Here is a 26,501-nt window from a genome sequence, read left to right as displayed (position 1 = left end):
ATTGGATCTGCCTAAAATGTGGCTACGTCAAGTACAACTGATATAGAATGCAGCAGTGAGATTCTCCAAGGAAGACAAAAATATGGGATTACTTTTATGCTGAGGAAGCTCTTTTGGTTGCTAGTACTCGAGTATTAAATGTATGATTACCAACATTTAATGCACTAAAAAAATGGTCATCTAGTGTATCTGAATGCTAAATTAAAAAGGTATGTTCCAAAGAGAACTTTAAGATTAAGAGAGAACTTGCTATTAGAAATTCCATCTATAAATTAAATTAAGAATGAAAAATTCAGATTAAAAATGTTCTCGGTGATGACGCCTACATGGTGGAACTGTCTTCCCAAGGAAATCAAGTTAGAGAACATCAACTTCTTAACATTTTTTTTTACATTGTTCTTACTTACAAAACTTAACGGAATTGTTTTGTAACTAGGACTTAAAAAGTGAAAAGTAAACAATGAATCCGATGTCAAAACTGAGAAACAGGAAAGAGACTTGGGAGTTCTGATTGACAAGTCGATGAAGCCGTTCGCGGAATGCGTGGCAGCGACAAAAATGGTGAACAGAATGCTAGGAATGATAAAGAAGGGAATCACGAACAGATCGGAGAAGGTTATCATACCGCTGTACCGGGCCATGGTGCGCTCTCACTGGTCGCCGTACATGGCGACACGGTACTACTCAAAGGACACGGTACTACTCAAAAGGGTCCAGAGAAGAACGACTAAGATGGTTAAGGGATTAAAGGAGTTGCCATACAGTGAAAGATTACAGAAACTGGGCCTCTTTTCCCTCGAACAGAGGAGATTGAGAGGGGACATGATCGAAACATTCAAGGTACTGAAGGGAATACTTAGTAGATAATGTCAGGTTGTTCAGCCTCTCCAAGATAGGGAGAACGAGAGGGCACTCTCTAAAATTGAAAGGGGATAGATTCCATATAAAGGTAAGAAAATTCTTCTTCACCCAGAGAGTGGTAGAAAACTGGAACGCTCTTCCGGAGTCTGTCATAGGGGAAAACACCCTCCATGGATTCAAGACAAAGTTAAACAAGTTCCTGCTGAACCAGAATGTCCGCAGGTAAGGCTAGTCTCAGTTAGGGCGCTGGTCTTTGACCAGAGGGCCGCCGCATGAGCGGACTGCTGGACACGATGGACCACTGGTCTGACCCAGCAGTGGCAATTCTTATGTTTTTATAAAGGGAAAACAGATGTAATACAAGATTATTCTGAGGCTATATGTGGCCCCTCGCAAAGCATTTCTTGTGCATATATCTCCAACTAAAGCTTGCCTAAAATGTGGACATAATAATTCATCCATGGGTCATATGTTCTGAACCTGCTCTTATATAGTGAAATTTTGGAAGTGGATTTATAATTCATCTCTACTATCTGGAGGTGTACTCTAAGACCTTCAGTTTTCAGCATATCTGGAGATTGCACTTTCAAAAAGATCTAAACAGGATGGCAGGCCAGAAGAAGGCAACTAAAATGGTTGGTGGTCTACATCATAAGGCATACAGGGACAAACTTAAAGATCTCAATATATATACTTTGAAGAATAGGTTGGAGAGGGAAGATATGATAGATGCATTTAAATACCTACCATAAGGGGGTTGAAAAGGAGGTGCATCTTATGGGCTGAATATACCGTGCGCCCCCCCCCCCCCCAGATACCTTTTTTTAAGTGGCAGTGGTTCAGCGCGGTCTCCTGCTGGACGCTACCTCTTTGCTCTGCAGAGAAAGACAACCGTCCAGAAAGACAACCACCGTTACTTTAAAAAGGTACCGGGGGAGGGGGGCTGTAGATGGCTGCATGCTGTTTCGGGCTTCGGGCTGCAGGCTGCTTCGGGCTTCTCAGCACCAGACACACCTATGTGTAGAGGAGGAAAAACCAAGAAGAAAAAAAAATTCTGAACCAATTTTTTTTCCTTGGTTCTTCCTCCTCTACAGGTGGGTGCGTGTTATGGTCCGAAGAGCACGGTTACTTACCATAACAGTTGTTATCCAGGGACAGCAGGCAGCTATTCTCACATGTGGGTGATGTCATCCACAGAGCCCGGAGGCGGACAGACTTGCAAGCAGACTTGCTTGTAGAAACGTAGAAGTTTCGAGTCTGCCGCACTGCGCATGCACGAGTGCCTTCCTGCCCAGTACAGGGCAAGTCTCCTCAGTTCAGATAGCTAGCAGAGAAGCCAACCAAGGGAGGTGGGTGGGTTGTGAGAATAGCTAGCTGCCTGCTGTCCCAGGATAACAACTGTTACGGTAAGTAACTGTGCTTTATCCCAGGACAAGCAGGCAGCCTATTCTCACATGTGAGTGACCACCAAGCTAATCAGAATGGGATGGTGGGAGTGTTGGCAACTTAGGAGAATAAATTTTGTAATACTCTCTGGCCAAAATGGCCATCCCATCTGGAGAAAACATCAAGACAATAGTGAGAAGTGAAAGTGAGAAGTGAAAGTATGAACCGAGGACCAGGTGGCAGCTTTGAAAATTTCCTCAATAGGAGTGGATCTGAGGAAAGCTACTGAAGCCGCCATGGCTTTGACTTTGTGGGCTGTGACTCAACTCTGTAGATGCAGTCCAGCCTGAGCATTGCAGAAATAGATACAAGAAGCCATCCAGTTGGAGATGGTACGCTTAGAAATTGGATGTCCCAACTTGTTTGGATCGAAGGAGACAAAAAGTTGAGAACAGTTCTATGTGGTTTGGTGCGTTCCAAGTAGAAGGCCAAAGCATGTTTACAGTCCAGATTATGAAGAATTGATTCTCCAGGATGAGAATGAGATCTTGGAAAAAAAACTGGAAGAACAATGGATTGGTTGAGATGAAATTCTGAAACCACTTTAGGTAAGAATTTAGGATGAGTATGGAGGACCACCTTGTCATGATGGAACACTGTGAAAGATGGATCAGCAACTAACGCTTGCAGCTCACTGACTCTTCGAACAGATGTGAAGGCAATAAGAAACACCACTTTACAAGTGAGATACTTCAGATGAGCCATAGACATTGGTTCAAATGGAGGCTTCACCAATTGAACAAGAACAACATTGAGATCCCAAACCACTGGAGGCGGTTTGAGAGGAAATTTGACATTGAAAAATCCTTTCATAAATTTGGAAACCACCGGATGAGCAGAGAGGGGTTTTCCTTCAATAGGCTGATGAAAAGCAGCAATTGCACTGAGATGGACTCGAATAGATGTAGACTTATAGCCAGAATTAGACAAGTGCAAAAGATAATCCAAGACAGATGCCAAGGAGGTATCTCGAGGCTCCATGTCATGAGAGATGCACCACATAGAAAATCTAATCCATTTTTGGTGGTATCATTGTCTAGTGGCAGGCTTTCTAGAAGCCTCTAAAATGTCTCTTACCGGTTGAGAAAACTGAAGAGGAGTTATGTTGAGAGATACCAAGCTGTCAAGTGCAGAGACTGCAGATTGGGATGAAGTAGAGATCCTTGACTCTGTGTAAGCAGAGACTGAAAAACTGGTAGAGGGTATGGCTCCCTGCTGCTGAGCTGAAGTAGAAGGGAGTACCAAGGTTGTCTTGGCCAACAAGGAGCTATCAGAATCATGGTGGCATGATCATACTTCAACTTGACAAGAGTTTTGAGAATGAGAAGGAATGGAGGGAATGCATACAAGAAGAGATTCATCCATTCCAGTAGAAAAGCATCTGCCTCAAGGCGATGAGGAGAATATATCCTGGAGCAGAACTGAGGCAGTTTGTGATTGTGGGGAGATGCAAAGAGATCTGAGGAGTTCCCCACTGAGAAAAAATCTGATGAAGAGGCGAGGAATTGAGTTGTCCAATCATGAAATTGCAGAAGATGACTCAATTTGTCCACCAAACAGTTTTTTGCCCCTTGGATGTAAACAGCTTTGAGGAAGGTGTTGTGGAGGATTGCCCTGTCCCAAACCTTCAGAGCTTCTTGACAAAGGGAGAGAGATCCCGTTCCTCCCTGCTTGTTGACATAGTACATAGCAACTTGGTTGTCCGTTTGGTTGAGGATTACCTGGTCGTGAAGATGTTGAAAAGTTTGAGAGCATTGAAGATTGCTCTGAGTTCCAACAGATTGATATGACACTGACGACCCATGCTGGACCAGTGGCCTTGAGTACGGAGACCGTCGATGTGAGCCCCCCCAAGCGTAGGTCGAAGAATCTGTCGTGAGGACCTTCTGCTGAGGTGTTGTCTGAAACAGTAAACCTCTGGAGAGATTGGAAGAGAGCATCCACCAGTGGAGAGACTGTCTCAATGAAGGAGTGACTAATGTGTCGAGAAAGTAGCCCAACTTTTTGTGGTTACAATCAAATCAAGTTTATTAAAAATTTGATTTGATCGCTTATCAGATTTCTAAAGCGATGCACAATGCCTTAAAATTGGGGATAATACATACAGCATATTTGAACACAATACTAATACGACTTGGACAAACACACAGATCAAAGTAAAGAGAGGAAAGAACTACAATAGTAACAGGACAGAAGAACATGGAAGGTGAAAACACTAGGGGGGGATGGCCTTATATTGGCAAGAAAAGAATCTTGATTAAGATCGGTCGAGAGATAGGGAAAAGATAAGATGCAAAGAGATCCTATAAGGGGGCCTTATACTTCAAAAGCGTCTTTGAGTAAGAAACTTTTTAGGCTTCCTTTAAAAAATCTATCTAAGGATGTTTCCTCTCTCAGGTACGCTGGTAGGGAGTTCCAGAGTTGTGGGGCTGTGACGGAGAAGATATTAGAGCGCTGCGTGTTAACGCACAATGAAGGGATGGACAGTAGGTGTTGCTCAGTTGATCTTAGCATTCGTGAGGGGGCATAGCGTATGAGAAATCTATCTAAAAATATAGGTGCTTTAGAGAATTGTATTTTGAAGGTTAGTACAGCTATCTTGTACATGATCCTATGTGATACAGGTAGCCAGTGTGCGTTCTTCAAGAGGGGAGTGGTGTGGTTGAATTTCCTAGATTTTGTAATAATTTTTATTGCCGTATTTTGAATTATTTGGAGTCGTCTTAATTCTTTTTGCGTGATACCCTTGTAAAGTGAGTTACAATAGCTCAGTTTAGAGATTATAAGAGAGTGTATTAGAATATTTAAAGAGGTTGGATCAAGGAAATTTGCCAATGATCCTATCATGCATAGTCTGTAAAAACTATTTTTAACAATGGCACTGATCTGATCATAAGTTAGCTTGTGGTCTATGATAACACCAAGAATTTTAATGGATGTTTTCATATTAAATACAGGTATTTATTTTGTATCTGGGGAAATGAAGGGTTAAGTGACTTGCCCAGAATCACAAGGAACAACAGTGTGAATAAAACCCAATTATCCTGGTTCTCAGGCCACTGCACTAACCATTAGGCTATACCTCCACTTCACATTACGTAAGCATTTTTACATACTGTGCATACTTGCTTTTCCTGCCAATAAAGTCCAACGTTTTCCCTTCATTTTTAAAAATTCCTTTATTCATTCTTTGGGTACTTTGATCTGTTCATGTGGTTTTACCTCTTGCACATACAAATGACATCCAAATTACTGTTGACCTTATACTGATGAGGTCATAACTGCACTTAAACAGTATTTGGCAAGAGTAGTGGCATGGTGTCTGGATCATCAATTAGCTATAAAAACACAGAATACAGAAATGCTAACTACTTGGAATGTCAACTTGGCTAGGTTAACAGGATTGACAATTGGAGATGATGCAACTACATTGAATGACCTTATTAGGGATCTTAGGAGTTTTGTTGAAATGAAACATCCCTACCCAAATGTTGGCAGTTATACAATGCATTTTTTAAGTTCTACATGGTTAGGCAGTTAAAATGATTTTTTTGACAAACTTTACATTCTGTTGTGCATTTTCTTGGGATCTGTGACCTCGACTACTAAATTGTCTCTATACTGGACTTTAAACAACTTATCCCAGATAGTTCAGAAAGCAACGACTCATGTGAGCATGGTTGGATCAGCAAGAAAATGTGTCAAGTGCCTGTAATTGCACTAGCTATCTATTAAACAGTGGGTGCAATTTAAGGTACTCCATATGGACAAACCTCTATATTTGAGGAACGGAGTATAAATGTATGAACTTGCCAGACCTTAATGATCTAGTCATGGCTATGAGAGCAGAGTTTTATTTAGAATGTTGGGGGTCATGAATGTTTTCAGCGAGTCTCAGACACAGTAGAGAGCTGCACGGGAACGGGGATGACGGGGATCCCGCAGGTTCCCCCTTTGGGTCACGGGGATCCCGTGGGGACGCACCTTAGGGTCGCGGGGATCCCGTGGGGACGCCCCCTAGGGTCACGGGGATCCTGTGGGGACGCCCCCTAGGGTTGCGGGGTTCCTGCGGGGTTGGATCGCAGTGCACTCGAGCCGCGAGGGTAGTCTCCTCCTCCTTACCTGCCCTGTCGCAGCACACAGCCGAACGGAAGTCTTCCCGATGTCAGTGCTGACGTCGGAGGGAGGGCTTAAGCAATGGCGTACGAAAGAGGGGGAAGGGGGTGGTCCGCCCCGGAGAATGTGCACAGCCGGTCAGGTCCCCCGATCGACCGACAACAGGCCCGGCCGACAAATCTCCCTGCCCTGTAGCCGCGAATCTAAATTACCTCTTACAGCAGCTTCACTACTCCAGCTGCTGTAAGAAGGTAATTTAGATTCGCAGCTACAGGACAGGGAGATTTGTCCAACCGGGCTTGTTCTGTTGTCGGTCGGGTGCGAAAGCGCCACAAAGGGAGGGAGGAAAGGTGGAGTGGAGAAGAAAAGACGCTTAAGGGGGGAGAAGGCCGCTGAAAGTACTGGGGAAGACAAAGGGGTGGAGAAGAACGCTGAAAGGACATGGGGTAAACGGGAGGAGGGGGGGAAGGATGCTGAAAGCACATGAGGAAGACAGAGGGGGGGAGAAGGACCCTGAAAGCACTGGGGAAGACAAAGGGGTGGAGAATGCCACTGAAAGGACATGGGGAAAACAGGGGTGGAGAAGGCCGCTGAAAGGACATGGGGAAAACAGGGGGGGAGAAGGATGCTGAAAGGACATGGGGAAGGCAGAGGGGGGAGAAGGATGCTGCCTGACAGGACATGGGGAAGATGGTGGGGGAGAAGGACACTGAAAGGAAATGGGGAAGAGGGAATGGGGAGAAGACGCTGGCAGGGAAGAAGACAGAGGTGCCAGACTATGGGGGGAGCGGAGGGAAAAAGATGGGTGCCAGACCAATTTGGGAGGGGGGAGAATGGGAGAGGCACAGTAACAGAGCAAATGGAAGACACAGAGAGAAGAGAGGCAGTGGATGGAAGGAATTGAATGAGAACATGAAGAAAGCAGAAACCAGGCAACAAAGGTAGGAAAAAAATTCTTTTTTTTTTTTTTTTTTGCTTAAGGATAAAGTAGTATATTAGTTGTGTTGATAAAAATTTATAAACATTAGAGGCTCTGGTAGAAACCCGTTTACAAAGTATGTATTCTTCCCAATTAATATTTCCAAATTAATAAAGTCTTTTTGCTTATTTTTAAATGGGTTTCTACCAGAGCCTTTAATTCAGTAGCATAATTAAATGAAATAACTATTTCTGTAGTTTATAGGGACGGGTGGGGATGTAGGGGATTCCTCGCAGGGACGGAGGGGACGGAGGGATTCCTTGCGGGGATGGGTGGGGACGGGTGGGAGTCCTCACGGGGACGGGTGGGAGTCCTCACGGGGACGGGTGGGACTTTGGCGGGGACGGGTGGGATTTCTGTCCCCGCGCAACTCTCTAAGACACAGGCAAACTTCCATTGGCTTTGAGAGGCAAGGTAAACTTAGCTTTTCAGAATAACTTGAAAACCAGATAGCCTAGATGAGTTCTATGCAGTAGGAGAGCGACATACAGTTGAAAAATGTGATTGTATTTGTGATTTTGAAAGTAGGACTGGGAGCAAGAGAGGTAATGATGTTGGGGTCAACTGGCAACAGTGATCATAATATAATCAAATTTGAGTTAAAAAAAAAAAACCAACACCTTAAAGGAGCAGATGCAAAGGTTAAGAGTTTAAATCAAGCATGGACATTGTTCAAAAATACTATCTTGAAATCCCAGACCAGATGGAAAAGATTTATATCATACATTTAAAAAGATGGAAGGAGGACCAATGACATTCAGCATGGTAAAAATGTGAGGTGAAAGATGATATTCCTGCCAAAACACCATCTTTCAAAAAAATGGAAAAAAATAAAGATCTGAATCAAGCAAACAGGAAGCAACATAAGCACTGATAAGCAAAATATAAAGAACTGATGAAGAAGGAAAAAGAGAATATGGAAAGCAGCTTTTTGTATAAGCAACAATCATTAAAAATTTCATGTACATTAGAAGCAGGAATCTGGACTATTATATCATCATGAAATAAAAAAAGAACTCAGGGGACAAGGTGAGTGTGGAGAGAGACTAAATTAATTCTTGGCTTTGGTCCTCGCTGAGGATAATGTAAGGGAGCTACCCCTTTCAGAAATGGTATTTAAAGGCAACAATTCAGAGGAACTGAAACAAATCTGTGTGAACCTGGAAGATTTAATAGGCCAAATAAATAAGCTAAAGTATAGCAATTCACTTGCATCAGGTATTATATACCCCCAAGTACTAAAATCGTAAAAATGAAATTTCAGATCATTAATCTGCGATACCTGATGATTGATGAGTGACCAACATTATTTCAATTTTTAGATGCAATTCCAGGTGTGATCTCAGAAACAACTGATGCCACTGTCAGATCTAAACAAAATTACTGAATGCATAGAAAGATACGATTTAATGGGTCAGTGTGATGGGGTGTATGTCCCATCACGTGAGAGTGCGCTTCCTCAAGGGAGGGGTCACTCAAGAGTTTTACTCTTCCAAGGATTTCCTAAAGGATAGGCAATAGGTAACCGGGTCAACCTAGTTCCTAATTGGGGTGGGTTCTAGTCATAGTGGTGGTGGTGTTAGGAACCAGCTACCCCTCTTTCCCCAGAGTGTTACTTTTCCCAATAGTAGAGAAAATTGGATAACGTTGACATTAGATTTGAACAACTGATTTGTATCCTAATTTGCATACAAATGAATCACAGAGAAAAGGGTTGATTTATAAAGAAAAGAGGCTCTTAAAGACTTGAGCTGGACTCCTGATAGGGAGCGGAGCTTTAGTTGGGACCCCCTCAGACAATTTGAGGGGTCAAGGAGGAACCTCACTCTGAACTGAAAGGGAGGGTTGATTAATGGACTCCCAGTAGAAAGGATCATAGTTTGGAATTCTTGGCAACAAGGACTCCTGGATGACCCTTGAGGGGAGGAATGTTGGCCTACTGCCTAACCCTAAGTAAGCTCACAACCTACACTGAGGGTCCGAGCTCAGACTGGCTAGGGGTTGGTGAAAGGACACTTGGCCTACAGCCTTGGGTAGGCAGGGTAAGGTCACTCAGCCTTAGAGAATGATACGGGGACCCCGTGGGAACTCATTTTCCCATAAGAACATAAGCATAGCGGAGAAGGGAATCAAGATGGCGTCGGAGTGAGTCGAGCTATCAAGTGGCTCCTGCTCTGCTCGGCATTTTCTTTAACTTTTTAACTTTTCCTTATAGAATTTACCTGCTATGCCTAAGCGCAGGGGTAAGCAGAGGAGTGTGCTTCCTGCCTCCTCTTCCACTTCACTGACTCGGCAAGCGGCAATAACATCCTATGTTGTCCCAGTTGGAGAGGGCGCATCTGCTGACCGAGGAGGGCAGACCTCGGTCCTGGAAGGTGATGTTTCGCTTAGCCCATTTGGGCCCGGAGTTCCTCCGCGTCCCGGGATGATGTCGGGGACGCCCTCAGACGCACAGGAAGCGCCGGAATTGATGTCTCCGGCGGCGCTGCAGGTCTCACCCCTGACCCCGGATGGAAACCACAGCTTGCTGACTTTCTTACAGTCAGCATCGGAAACCGGAGGACCTGAAAGTCAGCGAGAAGCGGGGAAGGTGGAGCTGGATCCTATGGTGGAGTCCCCCGGAATAGCTACCCCCGCTCCCCTGATTAAACCAGTGGTGATCGACATGGAGGCATTATGGAGCGCTATGGAGACTTTACATAAGGTATGCTCCCAAATTGTACTTTCCACACAAAATACTAATAGTAAATTTAAAACTTTTGAAGAGAAACTCCAGCAACAGTCTCTTAGAATGGACAAATTGGAGAAATCTGTGGCAGATGGGAAGATTACTACTAATTTACAACTTAAGGATAAAGTTTTACTAGCTAGGAAAATTGAAAATTTGGAAAATGCTAATAGGAACTTGAATTTGAGACTTTTAAACTTTCCTGTCTCCAAGTTTCAATCTCCTAGGGATCTATTTCATTCCTTTTTGAACACTGTTTTGAAATTTCCTGAAAATAATATGCCACCATTACAAAAGATATATTACCTAAATTTACCAAAGGAGGATAAAGATAAAGGGAACGCCATACCGGGAGAATTGGATCTCACTGGTATGCTGGAGACATCGCAAGAAGATTTATTGACTAGAGCTACTTTATTGGTAACTTTTGTCTTTCTTCAAGATAAAGAAGCAATTCTTCGTCTATTCTATAGGACTGAAAAGGTGGAATTTCATGGATTCAAAATTTCTATATTTCCTGATGTATCTAAGTGGACACAAGCCAGACGTAAGAAGTTCTTGGCTTGTCGTCAGTCTGTTTTGAGTTTAGGGGCAACTTTTCAATTATGTTTCCCCTGTAAATGTTGCATCACTTATCAGAGTAATAGATATATTTTTTATGAACCCGATCAACTGCAGTTTTTTCTTGAAGGTAAAGTAACCACAAGAATTCCAGATACCTCCATGGAATCAACCCAGCAGGCCATTAGTTAAATAACTCCAACTGCACTCTGTTATTTGTATTATATTAATTTAGTTTATATTCCTGAAACCAACTACCCTTGGAAGTGATTGATTCCTTCTCCTCTCAGATTGTGGACTTTACTCATAGTTACTATGTGGTATTATTTTATAATTAATATTTGTTTTTCTTATTGGATTGTTATGTTTCCTTCAAGTACTGATTGACATGTTAGATTGTAAAAGTATAAATAAAAAAAAAAAAAAAAAGAACATAAGCATAGCCTTACTGGGTCAAACCAATGGTCCATCAGCCTAGTAGCCTGTTCTCACAGTGGCCAATCCAGGTCCCTAATACCTGGCCAAAACACAAGGAGTAGCAGCATTTCATGCTACTAATACAGGGCAAGCAGTGGCTTCACCCATGTCTTTCTCAATAACAGACTATGGACTTTTCCTCCAGGATATTGTCCAAACCAAAGTTCTTTTCCTGTTCCTGCCCCATTTCTGCAAGTTCTGTCCTCATCTGCACAAAAAAACACTTTAAAATCATAAGTGTTCGAGGCTTGTGCTATTAAGGCAGAGCTTACAGGAATGGGGCAGGGACAGGGACAAAACTTGCAGGGACGGTGCAGGAAAATTCAGTTCCTGTGGGGACAGGGACAAATTTGGCCCCGTGTCATTCTCTACTCAGTCTACATCCTTGGATAGACGGTGCCAAGAGCATGACAACTGGTGTCAGAAGAGAGATGTCGAAACCACCAGACTAAGCTGTAGATTGTGTCCCCTCGAGAAAGGCACTCTTACCCAGCCTCCAAAGGTAAAGTGTATCTGAGCTGGAGGAGAATATGCTCGAGGGGGAGGTTCTTATTTTGGAAAGAAGGGAGAATAATCGCACTTGGGTTCTTTTTCATTTTGTTTGCTACCACAAGTCCATAGCCTCAGAAGGCCTCATGAAGTGGATGTTGGAACAGTTGAATGCCCAGCAGGATAGAAGGCTCATCAGAGCTCTGGAACAGCATGCTTTAGAGCAACAACCACTTTTGCAATTAGTGGAAATACAAGCCCAGGAGCTCAAGATCAAGATTGCTAGCCTTTAATAAAGAGAGGTACCAAGGACCCTGGAAAGAGGACTCTTAGTTGAGGGGGCTGGAGTACTGATGATGATCCAGATGCCTTTTTAGTGACCTTTGAGAGGATGGCCACAACTGTAGGTTGGCCCCTCGAACAATGGGCTGTCCACCTTGCTCCTTATTTGTCAGTGGAGGCCCAATCTGTCACAGTAAAAACTGCTATCCAGAACAGACTAGACCTCAAGAATGATAACTATAGAAGAAAGTTTAGAGGCCAAACCTTTTTAAAAGGGGAGAGACCAAGGGCAATGGCTCAGCGTCTGGGAGATCTGGCCTCCCGGAGGTTAGAACTGGAGAAACCATCAAAATGGAGGATGATGTTTAATGTGAACAAGTGCAAAGTGATGCATGTAAGAAAGAAGAACCTGAACTATAGTTATGTGGTGATGGGTTCTATGTTAGAAGTCACTGCCCAGGAAAAGGATCTAGGTGTCATTGTTGAGGATACGTTGAAACCCTCAGCTCAATGTGCAGCAGCAGCTAGGATGCCAACTAAAATGTTAAGAATTATCAGGAAAGGAATGGAAAACAAAGATGAAAATGTTTTATGTCCTTGTATTGCTCTATGGTACAGCTGCAACTTGAATACAGCTTGAATACAACTTGAATACAGCTGCAACTTGTGTAGTTCTGGTCGCTGTATCTCAAAAAAGATATAACAGAATTAGAAAAGGTACAGAGAAGGGCAATGAAAATGATAAAAGATTTGGGATGACTTCCCTATGAGGAGAGGCTAAAGCAGCTAGGGCTCTTCAGCTTGGAGATGAGACGGCTCAGGGGCGATATGATAGAGGTTTATACAATACCAAGTGGAGTAGAAAGTGTAGATGTGAATCGCTTGTTCACTCTTTCCAAAAAGAATGCGATGAAACTATTAAGTAGTAGATTTAAAACAAACTGGAGAAAATATTTCTTCACACAGCATATAATTAAAAACTCATGAATTCATCGCCAGAGAATGTGATGAAATCAGTTAGCTTTACGGGATTTAAAAAGAGGCTTGGAAAATTTCCTAAATGAGAAGTCCATAGGCCATTATTGAGATGGCATGGATAAGCAGCATAAAATCTGTTTTACTACTTGGAATCTGGCTTGGAACCTGGTTTAGCGACTGTTAAAAATAGGATACTGGGCTTGATGGACATTTGATCTCTTCTGACAATTCTTAAATTCTTATGACCATTCTTAAGGTTGCAGGAGTCTGTTCAACCTATCCGTTAAAACATTTTGTTTTCCCACTAGATAAACTTCTTTTAAAAATATGTTGCAAAGAATTGGCCAGGGCCAGATTTGGATCACTTCTTGGCAAAGTTAGCGAGACCCTGTGCAACCTTGTTTGTTCACATACCTATCTGGTTGTCTGTTCGACATGACTGAGGAGGCAATCTTGAAAATGTGTAGAGTGCTTTGTGGACTGCTTGAAGTTCTAGGAGACTGATGTTGAGAGCTCTCTCTTGTGTGAACCAGCTGCCTTGAGTATGGAGGCCGTTGAGATGGGCTCCCTAGCATGGAAGCATCCGTTGTTAGTGTTTTTTGATGTGGTAAAATATGGAAAAGAAGGCCCCTGGAAAGACTGGCTGGTGATCCCCACCACTGAAGAGACTGATGAAGTCTTGAATTTACTTGTCTGGTGATCACCACCACCAAAGTAGACATATCATTTTGTGTGCAGTGATGTGCTGGAGAGAGGAGACTTTCTGGCAGATTTGGATCAGAGTGTTGAGTCTGTGATATGGGAAAAAGGCACGAGCTTCAGCTGTGTCTAGAATTGCTCCAATGAACTCCAGAGTTTGAGTCTGTTGGAGATGGGATTTCTTGTAATTGACTGCAAATCTGAGTAGTTCTATGAGAGATACTGTTGAAGTCATGGCTTGTTGAGCTTTCTGAGATGTTGAAGCTTTAATCAACCAATCATCTAGATAAGGGAACACATGAAAGCTGTGTAAATGAAGGAGTGCAGCTACTACTTCTAAGCATTTTGTAAATAATCTGGGTGCTAATGCTAGACCACATGGAAGCACCCGGTATTGAAAATGACATGTTCCCACCTGAAAGCGAACCGATAATTCCTGTGGGTTAGGAGGATGAAAACATTTGTGTAGGTCTCCTTGAGACAGAGCCAGTTCTTTTCTAACAGTGGTAATATGTTTCCAGAGAGACCCCAAAAAATTTATTTTTCACCAAGTATTTGTTGAGAGCCCAGAGGTCCAGAGTTGGACAAAGACCTCTGGTCTTCTTCGGTATGAGGAAATACTTTAAGTAGAATCCTCAACCCTTCTCCTGCAGAGGTACTTGTTCTATGGCACTGAGTTAGAAGAGGGCTGAGAGATCCTGATGATGGAGGGTCATCTGATGAGAGTTGAAACATCACTCTCTTGGAGGATGGTAGAGGGTTTTTTTTTCATAAATGAAGGACACAACCCTGTCTCACCACTGTTATTGAGACCATCAATGATAAAAGTGAGTGAGTCAAAATCCTATAGGGAAAGTCTGAGGAAAAGGTTAGGAAACACTGACTAAGCTCTCTAGTATGGAGTCAGAAAGATTGGTGTTGTTTGGATTGGACTGAGTCTTTTATGTTCTTTGTTGCCTATAACGTCTCCGAGTGAGAGCTTGAGAGGATGTGGAAGGTTGGCTATATCTATGCTTGGTATAATAAGTAGCAACCACTGATGATAGGCTAACTGTTTAATCTTGGGGTTGAAACATCAACTGCCTCTCTTCAATCCCGTCCCAAGAATCCTCCTCAATGAATACTGTATACTGGTTAATCAACTTTCATTTCAGATATGGATGATCAATCCTAATGGACCTCAGAACCACCCACCTCCATCCGTTATAGCAAATTTTTAAACGGGGAGTGTTGAGTGCATATATCCTCACCGGTCCAGATTTTAATATCTTTTATACACAACTTCTCAATCTTTTATATCTTTAGTTATCAAATATGTACTTATCTCTTATAAATGCAGTGGTAGGACCCGACATGTTTCGCTTCCGCTTCGTCAGGGATCCATGCCTAAGCCGCTTAACATCCACCCCGCTCCCCGTTTAAAAATTTGCTATAACGGATGGAGGTGGGTGGTTCTGAGGTCCATTAGGATTGATCATCCATATCTGAAATACCTGCAGTATGATTGGTCTTAAAGATTTAAAGTAACAGTACACTTTTCAACTGTCCATGCCAGGTTCTGTGGATGACATCACCCAAATGTGAAAATATATTGTGTGCTTGTTATCAGATAGACACGCTGAAATATCTCCAAGATATAAGCACACAAATGGGCAAGGCTATTTTCTACTTAAGAGCACCTCTGAAATGAGGCGTCATAGGATAAAGATGGAATGTGCATTCTAGGAGTAATCTATAGGAATATTTTTTTCCAGAAAAAATGGTAGATGTATAAAAAAAGCTTCCCAGAAGAGGTAATAGAATCATATACAGCATCTGAATTCAAGAAAGCATGAGACAAGTGCAGAAGATCTGAGACAGGAAAGAGATGCAGAGATGAGCTGCTGGAGTAAGCAGGCACACTGGATATGCTGTGTGGTCCCTTATATGCCATCATTTTATTTTTCTATATTTCTATAAGAGAATTAACATTTTATTGCACAAAAAAATTAAAATTAGTCTTAGGTTCTATTCAGTTATTTCGGTTTGTGTCAATACTGCTTTGTAATTCTCCAATAACTGAAGCCACAGTAGGAAAAATGATTTATAATTTGTGTCCTATTCAATATTTTCCTTATCTACTGCTATATAACATAAGTTAGTTATGTCCTTTTATCATTCCCTAAAATGAAAATATATTGAGAAACTTACCTACAGCCAGTGCTGGTGTTTCTCTTTGTGCCCCCAATCTGGAAAACATAAAACAAGAAACTATGATATTACATATTAATGAATGCCTATTATTGTAAAACTGGAGTGGTACTAAAATTAAACTTGCATTATGCCAAAAAAAATTTGGTAGGCACACACAAAATTTATTAGGATATAAACATTGTGAAAATAATAGGAAATATATTTAGAGTTTAAATGGTAAAATATATTTTTAACAGACCGCTTACCCCGAAATAAATAAGAGAAAATGAATAATGGTTGAGATACTGGCTGCAACTTTGCAAACCCGAAGAAAAAGGACTAGAAGTATCCAACTATAGATCTTAAAAGAAATCCAGCTCATATACATCACAAAGTTTTGAATAGACATGAATCTGTACAGAACTAAGCAAATAAGTCAAAGCAGAATCAGAAACACTGTGGATATATGCCTGTGCCATACAGCAATGTTACTTATCGTAACAGTTGTTATCCAGGGACAGCAGGCAGCTATTCTCACTAGTGGGTGATGTCATCCGACAGAGCCCCGATGCAGACGTCTCACAAGCATACTTGCTTGAAGAAACTTCAGAAGTTTCGAGATGCCCGCACCGCGCATGCGCGATTGCCTTCCCGCCCGATGCACAGGGCGTGTCTCCTCAGTTCAGATAGCTAGCAGAGAAGCCAACCCAGGGGAGGTGGGTGGGACGTGAGAATAGCTGCCTGCTGTCTCTGGATAACAACTGTTACGGTAAGTAACATTGCTTTATCCCAGGACAAGCAGACAGGTATTCTCACTAATGGGTGACCTCCAAGCTAACCTCAATGGGATGGTGGGAGAGTTGGCAACTTAGGAGAATAAATTTTGTAATACTGTTTGGCCAAACTGTCCATCCCGTCTGGAGAAAGTATCCAGACAATAGTGAGAGGTGAAGGTATGAACCGAGGACCAAGTGGCAGTCTTACAAATCTCCTCAATCAGTGTCGATCTGAGGAAGGCTACAGAGGCCGCCATTGCTCTGACCTTATGGGCTGTGACTTTACAAGGAAGGGGTAATCCAGCCTGGGCATAGCAGAAAGAGATGCAAGCCGCCATCCAGTTGGAGATGGTACGCTTCGAGACAGGGCGTCCCAACTTGTTCGGATCAAAGGAGACGAAAAGTTGAGGAGCAGTTCTGTGTGGTTTGGAGCGATCCAGGTAGAAAGCCAAAGCACGTTTACAGTCCAGAGTGTGAAGAGCTGATTCTCCAGGATGAGAATGAGGCTTTGGAAAAAACACAGGAAGAACTATGGATTTGTTGAGATGAAATTCAGAGACCACTTTAGGCAGGAATTTCGGATGAGTGCAAAGGACCACCTTGTCATGATGGAATACTGTGAAAGGTGGATCCGCCACTAAGGCCTGAAGCTCACTGACTCTGCGGGCAGAAGTGAGGGCAACAAGAAAAACCACTTTCCAAGTGAGAAACTTCAGCAGAGCCTTGTTGAGAGGCTCAAAAGGAGGTTTCATAAGTTGAGAAAGGACAACATTGAGATCCCAAACCACTGGAGGAGGTTTGAGAGGAGGATTAACATGGAAAAGTTATTTCATAAATCTGGAAACCACAGGATGAGCAGAGAGAGGTTTCCCTTGCAGAGGCTGATGGAAAGCCGCAATTGCACTCAGATGGACTCTGAGTGGGTTGAGGCAGGAAGAGAAGACTCCCTCGGAGGCGGTCTCAATGGAGGAGTCTTCAACCTGGATTGACTTTGAGGAGAAGCAGCCGGTGTGAGAGCTTTGCGAGACTTATGTTTAGATTTCGAAGAAGTCTCGACAGCCTTAGATAAACGAGGCATAGAAGACTCAGTATCCGGAGGAGGAGAGGTCTTCTGCTTGAGAAAAAACTCCTGACTGTGTTTGGAAGCAAGATGCCTCGAGCAATGCCTCGATCGAGGTTCAGGAGACTGTGTACCAGCAGGAGGAGAAGAGTCGCTGGATGATAAGCGACAAGATTTCCGAGGCTTGCCTCGAGATGCTTCAACAGGATGCTCAAGTCAAGGCTCAGGCTGGCTCGTAGGAAGCAGGGTCGAGGCCGGGAGGAGCTGAGCCATAACCGAAGAAATCTGAGTGGTCACAATGGCTTTTAACATGTCCTTGAACATAGGCACCGAGTCAAAAGGATCAGGTCTCGAAGGTGCAGCAGTGCGCTCCAAAGAGGGCGACCTTGAGGATGAGCATTCCCTATGTCTGGAGGCACGCTTAGCTGGAGGTCTCGAAGAGGCTGGCAGGACCGTAGGCACGGCCTGGGATGCCTGAGACTCTGGAGGCTTCTTAGGAAGGGTACCTGAAGGAGAAACAGGAGACTTACCCGTAGATGAAGACTTAAGTGGGGACTGCAGGTGAGGCCTTCAAGACCGAAGGTGTCGAGGTCGAGGCCTTGGTCGAGGCAGCCACGGGTGTTGGGGTCGAGTCTTGGAAGTCGAGGCTGTCCCCGAAGCCGAGGTCGAGACCCTCCTAGCAGACTGCTCCATAGTTCAAGAAGCTTGGCACGTTGTCTGCAAAGGGCTCGAGGCTGAAGGGCAGCACAGCGCGAACAAGCGTCAGGGCAATGTTCAGGACCCAGGCAAACAATACACCGACGATGAGGATCGGTGACTGAAATAGCCCTGCCGCACTGGCTACACTTTTTGAACCTGGTAAGAGGCCGGGACAAAGAAAAAAAGAAGGCCAAACGAACGAGGTTCAGCGCCCAGGCCAAAAGGCCACCGGCCAGAAAAGAAACAATAAGTTTTTTGGTTTTTTTTTACTTAAAATAAAGAAGGAATACGCGAGCACAGCGACTAGCAAATATAACAAAGCCGTGGTGCGAGAAGGCAACGAAGGGCTGCAGAGCTGAAGTGAAGCGGACTTCTCAGCTCCGAGGAAAACGTTGAACTGAGGTACCTCAAAGGAGACGCGCGCCCTGACTCGGGCGGGAAGGCACTCGCGCATGCGCAGTGCAGCACTCATAAGCTCTTACAAAGATCTTCAAGCAAGTCTGCTTGCAAGGCTGTCCGCTGCGGGGCTCCGTCGGTGACATCACCCACCTGTTGAGAATATGCTGCCTGCTTGTCCTGGGATAATGAATAATAACTTTCAAAGTTTAAAAAAATAACTTTCAGAATTTAAAAAAATTATAAACCTCTCTTTTTATAAAAGCTTTTTAAGTGGTTAAGAAGAAGTGACTAATGGAAATGTTATCTTTATATTGTTTTATTTTATTGTGTTTTATAGTCTTTTTTTTTAATGTTTCTGTCTTATTTTTTCGCTTTTTTGTAATTTGCTTATGTATAAGCAGAATACAAGTTTTTTTTAAAGTAAATAAATAAATATTAGCAGGATGAAATTGGTCCAGAGGACGGGCAATGCTCAGTGATTTTCATCATAAAGCATATGGGGACAGACAAAGATTTCATTATGTATACTTTAGAGGAGAGGCGCAAGGGGTGGGGGGAGATAGGATAGAGATATTTAAATACCTACATGGTGTAAATACGAATGAAAAAAGTCTTTCAGTTTTAAAGGAAACTGGGAAGAGGGGACATAGGATGAATTTGAAAGGGGATAGACTAAGAGTAACCTCAGAAAATACTTCTTCATGGAAAGGGTGGTCAGTGTGGAGGTGGTGGAGACAAAAAGCATATCTGAATTCAAGAAAGCTTGGGACAAATATGCTGGATCTCCAAGGGAGAGGAAGATGGCATAGTTAGGCAGACTAGAGAAGCCATATGACCTTTAGCTGCCTTCAATTTTCTCTGTTTCTATGTCATACACAGAATACTATCAAGTGTATCACAAAAGAAGAAAGGCTATGAACAACTGCTGTAGGCTAATCTTGTACTGAAGACAACCAGCCTGCAGAAGTACCGCCTGTGTACTATGAACCAGCTCACAGGGCCAGCATAATCTGAAAGGGGTAGAGGGTATAGTAGCACAGTCTGGGAGCAAGAGCAAGATAGCAGGTAAGCAGTAACCAACATAAGCCAAAAGCAATAGCTGTGACAAGATAAATGCAACAGTTAACATTGGGGAGGGAGGTGAGTGAGAGCAGCTAAGCCAACTCAACCAAACCTTCTAGAGAAGAGGCTACAAGAGACCCCAATCTATTGAAATGAGACAGGGGTAGGGAACAAGGGCCGCAATCCAGTCGTGTTTTCAGGATTTTCCCAATGAATATTCAATGAGATCTATTTGCATGCACTGCGCCTCCATTGTATGCAAATATATCTCATGCATATTCATTGAGGAAATCCTGAAAATCCTTGGTATGGGGTCTGCCTCTGTGCTTGTGATGAATTTTTCTGTCTTTGTGTGATTGGTCTTCATCTATAGATCTGTCTGGTTATGAGGGTGGTGTGTAGTTTATTCCTTCCAGAAGCCTAAAAGGAAACAAAACTATTGCCCTGAACCACTAGGAAGGTTGGTTTTTCTATTGAAGGTCTGCAGTTGTGAAAAAAGTTACCTTCAAGTCTGCAATTATGTAGTGATATTTCTCTGTTTAAAAAGCAATTGAAGACGCATCTTTAACAAGCTTTTGCTGTTGGCAAGTGATTCAGTATTTTGGATACAGTATTTTGGAGGGAAGGGGAATGGGGACTTCCATGCCGCTTTTTTGTGGCTTTTTGGATAATTTATGAATACCTAAATTTAACAGTTTTACTTCTGCACATAAAATGCTTTAAATTATTAAATATTGATATTTTAATTCATTTATTTTAAACATATAAACCATCACCTGAATTAAAAAATAGAACTCATTCCTATAATTAATAATGAGGTTGAAGTACCATAAAAATGCATAATTCTCAGGAAAGAGACCTCTTATAACTTAGATGTTATTTCAAGTCTTCATTCTGAATGCATATGGTGTAATCATCTACTTCAAAACCGCCTTCCTACCCTAAATTTTTATAAAATTTATTAATTTATTAATCAAAATAGAGAATATAACTAACTAAATTAAATGGGAAGTACAATTTTCCTTTCAATTATATGTCATTCAAAACTATCTACTTGATACAAGAGGAACAAGAGCAACAACACTTATCTTAATGGCTTCTCAGCCATGGCCAATGTTGGGGGACCATAAACTGCCTGACGCTTTCAGACGCTTTCACTAGATTTGGAGCGTTTCAGCTAATGAAGCCTTCCTCGGGGGAGAGAACTTGTTGTGCCACTTGCCTTTATTAATTAAAGGAATGAGTTCAATTTTTTAATTCAGGTGATGGTTTATATCTTTAAAATAAATGAATTAAAATATCAATTTTTAATAATTTAAAGCATTTTATGTGCAAAAGTAAAACTGTTAAATTTAGGTATTCATAAATTATCACAAAAAAAACTATTGTTAGTCTGTATACATTCGAATGTAGGTTGGATAATCTACAGATAGATCCGTGTATGCAGCCTGCTTTTTTGTGGCTTTGGCATTTCAAAACTTAAATTCAAAGCAGTGGGCACTGGAGGATTCAGGTTTATTAGGTTTTATATACCGCCTATCAAGATTATCTAAGCGGTTTTACAATCAGGTACGCAGGGTCACAAGGAGCAGCACTGGGATTTGATCTCACAACTTCTGGATGCAGTATTTGGATCAATGTAAGATTTTCTGTTATGTTCTAAACTGTATGTACTGCAGCTATGTATGTTTTTACAACAATCCAGAACCGGACACTAAATGCCAAATGAGGTCTTGATATGTGCTATCATTTTTATTTTTCTATTGGTAATACCTCTTCCTAAGAACTATCACATTATTTGACTCGTGTCACTATCTTGTTGCACTGTTTTGCTAACTTAAGGCCATTAGATATGAGCATCTCAAGATTTTTCTCTTAATGCACCCCTAAATACCATTTGTCTGGAGTTATGCACTAGAGAATGACACGGGGACAAATCTGTCCCCATCCCCGCAGGAATTCAATTTCCCCGTCCCGTCCACACGAGTTTTGTCGTTGCCCCTGCCCCTGCCCCTAAGCTCTGCCTTAAGTGCACAAGCCTTGAACACTTATGATTTTAGAGTGTTTGAGGCTTGTGCAGATAATGATAGAGCTTGCAGGAATGGGCAGGGACAGGAAAAGAACTCACGGGACGGGAAAATGAGTTCCGTGGGACGGGGAAAAATTTGTCCCTGTGTCATTCTCTATTATGCATCTTAAGTATATCAAGTTACAAGTTTTCTTTGTGAAATATTAGTTACAAAGTTTTGGATCACTCAAATTTTCTCACAATCTCTCTGATAAAATTGAACCCAGGACTTCTCTGATGTCTCTTCTTTATTATTCTGTTGCATATCTGCCCAACCAGTTCCCAACTCAGTTTTCCACTTTTCAAATTACTCTAGACGGCTCAGTTTAGACTACTGGAGAAGTAAAGAATTCAGAAATATATAGCAAATATTTTTATACTGCCTCTTAAGACTTCTTAGTAAAGCTTGGTCCCAAAGTGAGATTTCAAAGCAGTTGCTGCTGTTTAGGAGGAGAGTGTGGCATAGTGGTTAGAGCTACAGCCTCGGCACCTTGAGGTTGTGGGTTCAAGCCCTGCATTGGTTGCTCCTTGTGACCCTGGGCAAGTCCATTGCCCCAGGTATATTAAATAGACTGTGAGCCCACCGGGACAGATAGGAAAAATGCTTGAGTACCTGATTTGTAACCTATTCTGAGCTCCTTTGGGAGGACAGGCTAAAATTTGAATGAATGAATAAATAAAAAGCTATCCTGAAGGAGGATCGGTTATTTTTCATTGAGAAACTTTGTAGTTTTGTCAAGGATCAGATGCGGTGTAATCCCCCAAATTCACAGATTGAGGGTCAGAGGAAGGAAGAGAGATCCAACTCCAGCAAAAGTAAGCCAACAAATACTTACCAGTGGATGAGATCTTCTTTAATCTGAGTTTGAAATTTCTTCTATCATGTGATATGACAGCTTGCTCCTCAGAATCTGAAATCAAACACCACAAGGTAGTCATGCTTAGTAAAATATAAAGAAAGTAGCAATGCTACTATCACCACCAATATCCCTTTCATTTGGCGATTTAGGGCAAAAGACATTTAAATGAAAGTTGACCAGGCACAGTGCGCCAAAACCACCAGCTGTCATATCAGTGAGACCAGCAATAATCAGTCACTGTTTTGATGTTATCTCCTGCTTGTTCATTTCTTAAAATGTGGTTCAAAGAATTAATGGCATATCACTTGAGAAATAAACATGCTGCTTTAGGGGTAGAGTACGGTTTTTGTGAATGTTATAAACTCTTGTTTTTTCATTATCATAAAAAAAACCCCACATTCTCAGATATGTATAGGCAAAGTTTTTGCCTAATTAGTCAGCCATGTAGTTTTATAATTGACAATAATATAAGTGAATATATATATTTTTTACTTAAATTTGCAGAGTCCTTGAAACAAATAAGAATCCTGGAGTTGGCAATACTAAAATACAAGTACCTACATAAAAGCAATGTTACTTACCGTAACAGTTGTTATCCAGGGACAGCAGGCAGCTATTCTCACTAGTGGGTGATGTCATCAGACAGAGCCCCGGTACGGACGTCTCACAAGCACGTGTTGCTTGTAGAAACTTAAAGTTTCTAGATGCCCGCACCGCGCATGCGCCGGTGCCTTCCTACCCGGAGATCCGGGCGTGTCTCCTCAGTTCAGGTAGCTAGCCTGAGAAGCCAACCCAGGGGAGGTGGGTGGGACGTGAGAATAGCTGCCTGCTGTCCCTGGATAACAACTGTTACGGTAAGTAACATTGCTTTATCCCAGGACAAGCAGGCAGGTATTCTCACTAGTGGGTGACCTCCAAGCTAACCTCAGTGGGATGGAGGGGGAGTTGGCGACTTAAGAGAATAAATTTTTCAATACTGTTTGGCCAAACTGTCCATCCCGTCTGGAGAGGGTATCCAGACAATAATGTGAGGTGAATGTGTGAACCGAGGACCAGGTGGCAGCCTTGCAAATTTCCTCGATTGGTGTTGATCTGAGGAATGCTACTGAGGCTGCCATTGCTCTGACCTTATGGGCTGTGACCTTACAAGGAAGTGATAATCCAGCCTGGGCATAGCAGGAAGAGATACAAGCCGCCATCCAATTAGAGATGGTGCGCTTTGATACGGGTCTTCCCAACTTGTTAGGGTCGAAGGAGACAAAAAGTTGAGGAGTGGTTCTGTGTGGCTTGGTGCGATCCAGGTAGAAAGCCAAGGCACGTTTGCAGTCTAGAGTGTGAAGGGCCGATTCTCCGTGGTGAGAGTGAGGCTTAGGGAAGAATACTGGAAGTACAATGGATTGGTTGAGATGAAATTCGGAGACCACCTTAGGCAGGAATTTCGGGTGAGTGCGGAGGACCACCTTGTCATGGTGGAATACTGTGAATGGTGGGTCCGCCATCAATGCCTGGAGTTCGCTGACTCTGCGAGCGGACGTAAGGGCTACAAGGAAAAGCACTTTCCAGGTGAGATACTTCAGAGGGGCCCTGTTGAGTGGTTCAAACGGGGGCTTCATGAGGTGGGAAAGGACTACATTGAGGTCCCAAACTACTGGGGGTGGTTTGAGAGGAGGGTTAACATGGAAGAGTCCTTTCATAAATCTGGCGACCACCGGAAGGGCCGAGAGGGGTTTCCCTTGTAGGGGCTGGTGGAACGCCGCAATAGCGCTCAGGTGGACTCGTATGGATGTGGACTTGAGCCCAGATTGAGATAGGTGTAGGAGATAGTCCAGCACGGAGGATAAGGAAGCTCGCTGAGGTTCCGTTGACTTAGAAACACACCATGAGGAGAATCTGGTCCATTTTTGGGAGTAGCATTGTCGAGTGGCGGGCTTCCTGGAAGCTTCCAAGACCTCCCTCACTTCTTGTGAGAATTGGTGAGGGGTTACGTTGAGAGGAACCAAGCTGTCAGGTGGAGAGCCTGCAGGTTGGGATGAAGTAGTGATCCTTGATGTTGAGTAAGCAGTGAAGGAAACACTGGAAGTGGTACTGGTTCCCTGCTGCTGAGTTGAAGTAGGAGGGAGAACCAAGGTTGTCTGGGCCACCGAGGAGCTATTAGAATCATGGTGGCCCGTTCGAGTTTCAGCTTGACCAGAGTCTTCTGGATCAGCGGGAATGGTGGGAACGCATATAGAAATAGTTTCCCCCAGTTCAGTAGAAAAGCATCTGCCTCGAGGCGATGAGGAGTGTAGATCCTGGAGCAAAACTGAGGCAGTTTGGCGTTGTGGGGAGCCGCAAAGAGGTCTATCTGGGGCGTCCCCCATTGCGTGAAAATTTGGTGAAGGGGGCTGGAATGGAGAGTCCATTCGTGCGGTTGTAGCAGACGGCTTAGTTTGTCTGCTAAGACGTTGTTCTCCCCCTGGATGTATACTGCTCTGAGTAGGGTGTTGTGGCGCACCGCCCAGTCCCAGACTCGTAGAGCTTCCTGGCAAAGGAGGGCCGAGCCCGTGCCTCCTTGCTTGTTGATATAATACATGGCGGCCTGATTGTCTGTGCGAATGAGGATTACCATGTCGTGGAGTAGGTGTTGGAAAGCTTGGAGCGCATTGAAGATGGCTCTGAGTTCCAGTAGATTGATTTGGTGTAGTCTTTCCGCACTGGTCCAGAATCCTTGGGTGCGGAGACCCTCCAGGTGGGCCCCCCATGCGTAGTTCGACGAATCGGTTGTGAGAACTTTCTGATGGGGGGGAGAGTGCATCAGCAAACCTCTGGATAGATTCGAAGAGGTCATCCACCAAAGTAGAGACTGCCGAAGAGCAGGTGTGACTAAGATGCGTTTGGATAGTGGATCGGACGTTTGATTCCACTGTGATGCCAGGGTCCACTGGGGGATCCTGAGGTGGAGTCTGGCAAAGGGTGTCACATGTACTGTGGAGGCCATATGGCCCAGGAGCACCATCAGTTGTCTCGCCGGTAGGGTTTGGCGAGTAGACACCGATTGGCTGAGATGAAGAAGAGACTCCATGCGTTGCCGAGGCAGGAATGCTCGGAGTCGGGTGGTGTCCAGGACCGCTCCGATGAAGGGGAGGGACTGGGTGGGTTGTAGATGAGACTTGGAGAAGTTGATCTCGAAGCCCAAGTTCTGGAGGAAGTAGGTTGTAGCCAAGGCCGCCGAAGTGACCTCTGGGGCTGACGGGGCCTTGATGAGCCAGTCGTCGAGGTATGGGAATACCTGTAGACCCCTGTCTCGGAGTGCCGCGGCCACTACCACCAGGCACTTTGTGAAGACTCTGGGGGACGAAGATAGGCCGAATGGTAGCACTCGATACTGTAGGTGCAGATTTCCCACCCGAAATCTGAGGAACTTTCGGGAGGCCGGGTGAATGGGGATGTGAGTGTAGGCCTCCTTGAGATCCAGGGAGCATAACCAGTCGTTCTGCTCGAGGAGGGGGTATAGAGAAGCCAAAGTCAACATGCGAAACTTCTCTTTGACCAGGAACTTGTTGAGGGCTCGAAGGTCTAAAATGGGTCGCAGGTCGCCCGTTTTCTTCGGGACGAGGAAGTACCGGGAGTAAAACCCTCGGTTCAATTGGTCTGACGGGACCGGCTCGACAGCCCGAAGCTGAAGTAAGGTTTGGACTTCCTGAAGAAGCAGGGCGGTCTGCGTCGAGCTTGAAGGATACTCTCTTGGAGGATGGTCCGGGGGGACCCGGTGGAATTGAAGAGAGTATCCTTCTCTTATGATGGTGAGGA

The 26,501-nt window shown here is 43.6% G+C and overlaps 1 protein-coding gene across 1 annotated transcript in view; it reads right to left on the bottom strand.

Moving 5' to 3' along the window:
- CYRIB (CYFIP related Rac1 interactor B) overlaps nt 1–26,501 on the bottom strand; it is a 418,393-nt gene that overhangs the window by 117,541 nt on the left and 274,351 nt on the right. The window contains exons 5-6 of the mRNA XM_033933027.1: nt 22,689–22,763; nt 15,807–15,844 (exon numbers count right to left, since the gene is read on the bottom strand). The gene's annotated coding sequence lies outside the window, so the exon portion shown is untranslated. The remainder of the gene's footprint in view (nt 1–15,806; nt 15,845–22,688; nt 22,764–26,501) is intronic.

Source organism: Geotrypetes seraphini, chromosome 2 (assembly GCF_902459505.1).
Source record: "Geotrypetes seraphini chromosome 2, aGeoSer1.1, whole genome shotgun sequence".
Taxonomy (NCBI): Eukaryota; Metazoa; Chordata; class Amphibia; order Gymnophiona; family Dermophiidae; genus Geotrypetes; species Geotrypetes seraphini.
This window is presented reverse-complemented; position numbering and strand designations above follow the sequence as displayed.